The 7,918-nt window shown below is 40.9% G+C and overlaps 1 pseudogene; it reads left to right on the forward strand.

The window, feature by feature from the left end:
• The first annotated feature begins 844 nt into the window (after positions 1 to 844).
• LOC101577102 overlaps positions 845 to 7,918 on the forward strand; it is a 25,693-nt pseudogene continuing 18,619 nt past the window's right edge.

Raw genomic sequence — 7,918 nt, forward strand, 5'->3', positions numbered from 1 at the left:
CTTAATTCAATGAGAAGAAAGATTTGTACTAATAGTGTTTGGACAGGATATCATGTTTGCACCTTGTACTATGAGTAACTAATACGAAGACAATAATGTGCAATGTATTAATTATTAAAACTGTCTTACTAATCGCTTTTGAAACTGTCTCGTTGCTATTTGTTTCTCAATAAAATTATTCAAAAAAATAAAATAAGATCTGTCTTCCTTTGAGTCAAGGGTGTGGGGTATTGTGTTTGAGCCAAGAGAGAAGGGGCTCAGACATCCATTGACAGGAGGATAAAAGCGATCTATAGAACCATCTTTGAGGAAGGACAGATGTTGGTTTTATTTGTCTACGTTCTCAAACCAGTTGTTTGAAACACATTCAAAAGACTGAAAATGGCATACTAAAAGAAAAAGGGCACTGTCACAACAAGTAGGGAATGCCAATAAAATGAAAGAAAGTATCTACATCAATATCAATATCCGAATAGAAATTCTGGAGTTGAAAAATATAACTAAGGCGAACATTTCATCAGAGGATTGGCTCGGCAGCAGGCGGGAGAGAAAAGCCTTGAATGCAGGTCAGGTCAGGTTGTCCAGTCTTACAAATGGCAATAAAAAGAATTTTAAAAATGCCCCGAGCCTTAGAGTCTTCCAGACATCGCTGAAAAAACCAACCTATACGTAATGAGATTTCAGGGCAAGGAGAGTAAAAGGTCAGAACAAATATTTAAAGCAACTCTGGATGAAAATTCCCAGAACTGATGAATACTATTAATGTATTCATTATGTTACATTACATCAAGAGCTCAGCGAAATTCAAGTAGATAGTTTTGAGTTATTTACACCTAAACCCGCGATGAGCAAACTGTCGAAGACCGAAGATGAAGGGAGACTCCTAAAGGAGGAGCGTGGAACGTGGGAGAGTGGTAGAGCAAGTGCTTAGTACGTGCGTGGCCCCAGCACTGAAAGTAAAACCAACAATAAAATTCGCGAGCAACAGAGAGAATCCCACAAACAGTGAGAGAGACACGTCCCCCCCCCCCCAGGGATCTTAGGTAAGATTAAAAGCTGACTGCTCGGCATGAGCACTGGACGTCAGAAAACAACAGGGTGATATAATCCAAATAAGGAAAGCAACCAAAAAGCTCTGTCCAGCGGATTAAAGCGCCTGCAAGCAGGCGCAGGGGCTGGGGGTTCAATTCCTGGGCCTGCGCGCCGGCCACGCCCCGGGGCACGCTGAGATGGCAACCGAGACTAGGCGTGGTGGCGCGTGCCTGTAATCTCAGCACTTGGGAGGCTGTAAGCAAGTGGATCACTATGAGTCCGATCTAGTACCCTGAACACCCTGTAGACCCCTCTCTAAAATACAGAAAAAAAAAAAAAAGAAATTTCTGTTGATAGTCATGTAATAAAAACATGTAAAAATACATGTTAAATTTTGATGAAAAGAACACTACAACGGTGAGAGAGAAAGGAACAGAGCTGTATAGGAACACATTTGTAAACCACTGCAACCAAGTTGCTATTAATACGAGCTAGATCGATATAAATTCAGGTGGTAATTGTAATACAGTAAACATTAAGGAGAAAACCCTTGAAAATATGTAGTAAAAGCATTAACAAGACCAAAAAACTGTACACCAGAGATATATACTCCATCCAAAACAGGATAGTAGTGGGTTGGGGCCGGGGAGGTGGCTCAGGGGAATGAGCGCTTCCCTGGCGAGCGCAAGGGCCTGCGTGCAATCCCCGGTTCCACAAAAAACAAAAACAAAACAAACAAACAAACAAGATAGTAACAGAGGAATGCACAAAAATATATCAGAAATATATAAACAAAAATTAAATGGCAGATGTAATTCCAACCGTATAAATGATAATATTAAATGTAGATGGATTAAACAAGTAAAGCAAATGGAGGAAACTGCCTGACTGGTTGTAAAAGAAAAGAAAAGAAAAAACCAAGATTCAGTTATATGCTGGCTTCAAGAGACACATTTCAACCGGGGTGCGGGAAAAGAGAAAAGAAAGAAGGAAGGAAAGGGCAAAACATAGGTGCACCGCAGGTGGCTTGCATAGTTATGCTGCTGATTTCTGCCGCTCTGTGGAAAGGAACAGTTAACGCTCAAATTCTTTTTCTCTTTCCTTTTAAATTTTCTATAGTCTTTTGAACAACGCTGCATGCTCGTGTCTGGCAACCCGAACGGTCCATTTGAGGACAGCAATATGCTGCTGAGTTCCCATCGCTTTGTTTGGTGAGCTTCTGTGTCATTTCTAACGGGTTTTTAGATTATGTTTTATTCTCTTTAGAAAGATTTTTTTTTGAGGGGGGGCTGGCTCAGGATGCCTTCAGGGCAGGCCTGGCAAGGCTTGACGATGTGGGGCTCCAACCACAGCATCCTGAGCTTCACTGCTTTGTTGAAGCACTCACTTAAATGACTGGGCTAATGGGCAGGCACCCTTTATTCTCTTTAAAAATTAAAAAATTTACTTTTTTTTTGTGGTACCGGCAATTGAGCTCAGGATGCCTACACTTGCCAGGCAGGTATTCTACTGAGCTATCTCCCCGACCCTCCAAAAATTAAAAAAAAATAAAAAATAAAAAATAAACTATATATATATATATATATATATATATATATATATATCACAAACAGCAAAGATATGAGATGGAATATCTATGCTAATATCAGACAAAATAAAATTTAAAGAAAAAATTTTTACTAAAAATGAAGAACATCTCATATAACCACAAAAGTGCCAATTGATCTGCGAGATGTAACCACTACAGACCTCTTAATAACTAATATACCTAAAATGAGAAACTGCAAATGCAATGGTAATAGTTGAAGCTTGATATACTGACATACTCAGTAGTGGGCGGAACAACTAGGCAGAAGAGGGACGGCAGGCAGTGACGGGCGCACAAATGACTTCGCATACAGTGATCTTAGGTAAGAGTAATAAAGGAGAGTCCAGCGGATGACAGGTGGAGCCCACCTGTAACCCCAGTGCTTGGGAGGCTGAGGCAGGAAGATGACCTTGACTCTGAGGCCAGCCTAGGCTTTGAGGCCAACCTGAGCTACACAGGCTTGTCCTGAGCCTTGTCTCAAAAAAAAAAAAAAAAAAAAAAAAAAAAAGATTAACAAAACAACTATGAAACCCACATGGTAGTCCCTAAGACAAACATTTTGAAAGACTGAAATAATAGAAAGTATATTTTCACAATGAAACAAACAAGCAAACAAAAAATATATCAATAACAAGTTTGAGAAATTTAAATATGTAGAACTAACCAATGCTTCAAAAAGAAATCACAAGGGAAGTTAGATAGCACTTTGAGATCAGTGAAATGAAAGTACAATATACTAAAACTTACGGGATGGAGCTAAACATGCGCTTAAGACCAAATTTATAGTTATAAAATCCTCTGTAAAAGGCCTGGCCAAATAGCTCAGCAGATTTAAGCCCTTGCAAGCAAGCACAGGGTCAGGGGTTCGATCCCCCACCTGGTGGGCTGGCCCCGCCCCCAGGGCACACTGAGACAGCAATTGAGACTGGGCGTGGTGGCGTTCGCCTGTAATCCCAGCTCTTGGGAGGCTGTAAACAGGAGGATCACTAGGAGTCCGATCTAATAGTGAGACCCTGAACACCCTGTAGACACTTCCCTAAAATAAAAACTAAAAAAAAAAATAGAAATAAAAACAAGAAATATCTCAAATCAGTAACCTAAGCTTACACACACACACACACACACACACACACACACACAGAGCAGATCAAGCCAAAAGCTGAGTGAAAGGAAATAATACAGTAAAAATAAATGAGCTAGAGAATAATAAAACAATAAAGAGAATCAACACATTTTTATAATTTTATTCCTTTGAGGCCAACTACCCTAATAAATCATTATCTACCTTGACCAAGAAAAAAAGGAGAAACTCAAGTAACTAAAACCATAAGTGAAAAGAAATCATGCTGTTGGTTTTACTGAGATTTAAACAGATTCTAAAAGGATATTTCAAATGGTGATAGGCCAGTACATCAGATAGCTTAGACAATGTGGAGGTCTTAGAAAGGCGCAAACCACCAATGCTGACTCAGCAGGAAATAGAAGGTCTGGATGAGTTCCAACCAATCAAGAGACTGAATTAGGGACCAGGAACTACCCACGAGAAAAAGACGGATGACTTTCACTGGTAAATGCTACCAAACATTTGCTTACCGTCCATTCTAAGCAAACTCTTCTGCAAAAATAAAGGATGTAACACTTTCTAAATCATCTATGAGACCAGTCATTCTGACTCCATCAGCACACGCAAAAAGAAAAAAAAGAAAAAAGACTAGCGACCGCGCCTCCTCTGAACACGGACCCAGAAGCCCATCTGCAAAACGCTGGTGCACCGAGCGCAGCACCAAGTGGACAGGTTTGCACTCTGTTGCCCAGTGAAGGCTATAATAGAATGCAAGGTTGATTTAAAATCCCAGAACGAAAACCAGTTTAATGAGAACAGATGAAAGGCCAAACCGCAGAGCCATCAGTATGAACGATAGCAGGAAAAATCAGACAAGTCATTCAGCTAAATTCAATACACTTTATGATAAAATAAACCAAAATAAAGCAACAACCCTCAGCAAGGCGGGGGGGGGGGGCAGATGAATTGCCGAAAGCCAATCCCGAGCATCTGTGTAAATAGCTCGCGGTGAACATCATGCTTGATACTGCCCACTGGGAGGGTGCGTTGCCCGCACAGTGGGGAGCAAGGCCAGGTTGTCTGCTCCATTTCTACTTAGCACTGTCCTGGAACTTCCAGTCAGGACAACTAGCCGAAAAGGAAATGAAAGTAATTCAGATTAAAAAACAAGAAGTAAAATTGCCTCTGTTTACAAACAATATGACCACATAGCTAAAAATAAAGTCCATGAATACACACACAAATTACTAGAGCTAAGAAATGAGCTCAGCAGAATTGCAGGGCATAAGATTAATATGGGGGGGGGCGGCAGCGAGATAGCTCAGCAGTCTAAAGCGCCTGCTTAGGCAAGTGCAGGGACCGCGGTTCAATCCCAGGTACCACAAACTATCTTCAACAGCCCCCAGCGTGGGCTGAGCTGGCCACAAAAAAAAAAAAAAGATTAATATACAAAAATCAGTTCTATTCCCTTATGTCAATAGTGAATAGTATGAAAATGAAATTGATGGCAGAAAAGAAGGAAGGGAAAAGCAAAGGGAAAAATATATAAAAGAAAGTTAAAATTGTTATGCTACTAATTTCTTATAGCTCATTGAAAAGATTGGTTTATGCTAATATTGTTTGGACAATTAAATGCTGATATCTTGTACTCTGAGTAACTAATTTAAAGATAATATGCAGTATATTAATCACTGTTAACCCCCATCATATTTTGGAATTTTGTGTTTTGTTTGGTTTTTGTCTTTTAAAAATTAAGAAAAGAAAATGAAATTAAGAAAATAATTCTGTATAGAATTGGATCAAGAAGAATAAAATACTTAGAAGAAACTTAACAAAAGAGATATAGGAAGTGCAAGCTGAAAACTATAAGATGTTAAAAGAAATTCAAGAAGAAAATTTTTTATGTAGTTGGTAGAGGGTCTCACCACGCAGCGTGAACTCACAGTGATCCTCCTATTTTCAGCCTCCCCCACTCTGGGGTTACAGGCATGAGCCACAATACCCAGTTTTGGTGGCTGGCTTGTGGTACTGGGTATTGAACTCCGGTGCCTACACTTGCCCAAGCAGGCACTTAGTCTGCTGCACTATCTCGCTGGCCTTGAAAACTTCAATAAATTGGAAGACATTCTGTGTTCATGCATTAGAAGACTCAATACTAGCAAATGGCAATACTGCCCAGTACATCTACAGATTCATTTATGAGATCTGTGCTAGTTTTCCTGTAGAAATTAATAGGCTGATCCCAAATTAATAGGCTGATCCCAAAACTCAGCCAGCAGCTCAAGGGACTCACAACAGCCAAAACTATCTTCAACAGAAGAATAATTAGATGATTCATGCTTTCCAACTTCAAAACTTCCAACAAAGCTATAGTAATCAATGTGCTACTGACGTAAGAATAGATGTACAGGTCACTGAGTATTGGAGGCCCCTGCAGTGAGTCTCCAATTTGCTGCTAGGTGTTATAGTGCACAGAGAGGGGAAGGGAGGGAGAGAAGGAGGCAGAGGCAGACAGAGACAGAGACAGACAGAGACAAAATGGCAGCGCAGTGGGGATCTGGGTTGACCAGTTGTTCCTAAGGAACAAGGAACAAGGAACAAGGCCAGGAGGCAGCCAGACTTTTAACATTTATTGATTGAGGTGGGATGATCAGATGGCTCAAGAGGGCAGAGGTGAGTTTATGCTAAGAAGGATCTTGCCCTAGAGAGATTTATAATCTTAGCAGTCTCAGTTTCAGTCTCAGTGGGTGGGAGAGGATGGCCCACCCTAAAGAGATGATGGGTCATTGAGGAGGGAAATGCTGGCCCTCCCAAGGCTCTGTTTATGCCTTAGGGAAGTAGGCAGAACTAGCCACTGGCAGAGGGGACAGATGAAAACCTGAGGAATAATGTTTGTGTTCATGCTCAATTAACTATCCACACAGCGCCATAACTGGGGGGGGGCGAGGGGGGGGAGGAATCAGTCTTTTTAATGGGTGAAGCTGGTGTTAGTGGACGTCCACACAATAAAGAAACGAGACCTATTCTTCAGGAACTGCCTTGAAAAATTAGCTCAAAATGGGTTAAATATCTAATACAAGAGCTGAAGCTGCAAAAACTTTGGGAGAAAAGTGTAAGATCTTTGTGATCTTCAATTTGGCAATGGTTCTTTAGCTATACCATGAAAAGCACAAGGAACAAAAGGAAAAAAATAGATAAACAGAACTTCATAAAAATTAAACACTTCTGTGCTTTAAAAGGGCATCATTGGGCTGGTGAGATAGCTCAGTAGAGTAAAGCGCCTACTTAGGCAAGCTTAGGCAAGCGCAGGGACTGCGGTTCGATCCCCGGCACCTGCTAAGCTAACTCGCTGGCCCAAGAGTCCTGTATTTAAAGTGAAAACAGTCTTATAGTTCAATGATAATAAGTCAAGTAAACCATTAAAAGTGGATAAAGGATCTGAATAGATACTTCTCCAAAGAAGATATGCAAAAGGCCAAAAAGCACGTGAAAAGCTAACATCATTAGTTATCAGGGAAAAGTAAATTAAAAACCATAATGAGATACCATTGTCATTCAGTAGGATGGCTAAAATCAAAATAAAAGAAGAAGTGGTGTGCGGGTTGGTGAAATTTAGCTCTCTCGCATGGCATGTGACTTGGAAAATATCATGGTTACACCGGGTCAGTCTGGCAAACGCCTCAGTCAGAGTTATTTTACCAGAGATTCCACTGTCGGGTGTGTACCATGCACAAGAAATGAAAGTGTATGTCAAATAAAAACTTTTATATAAATATGCTTAGCAGCATTATTCATAATAGTCAAAAAGTAAAAACAATTCAAATGTTTACCAATGGAGGAAAAAATAAGCAAAGCGTGAGACACTCATGTGATGGAACAGTACCCAGCCTTAAGCACACGCCGACCCACGCAGCAACAGGGATCCTGGAGACACCGTGCTCCGCAAAAGAGGCCAGTGCAGCCGCCCCCAGCATGTGACTTCATTTATAGGAAGTGTGGACTCTACAGATCTAAAAGAGGCTGGGGGCTTTGAGAGACGGCCACTAAGGGGTTAGGGATTTCTTTCTAGAGTGACAGGAATGCTCTGAAACGGACAATGGTGACGGACGTATTAAAACCACTGAATTGTACATTTATTTATTTATTTATTTATTTAGTGTGTGTGTGTGTGTGTGTGTGTGTGTGTGTGGTCAGCTCAGCCCACCAGGGGGCGGGGCTGGCTGGCATGTGGTGCT

The sequence above is a fragment of the Octodon degus genome, unplaced genomic scaffold (genome assembly GCF_000260255.1).
Source record: "Octodon degus isolate 3935 unplaced genomic scaffold, OctDeg1.0 scaffold00014, whole genome shotgun sequence".
NCBI lineage: Eukaryota > Metazoa > Chordata > Mammalia > Rodentia > Octodontidae > Octodon > Octodon degus.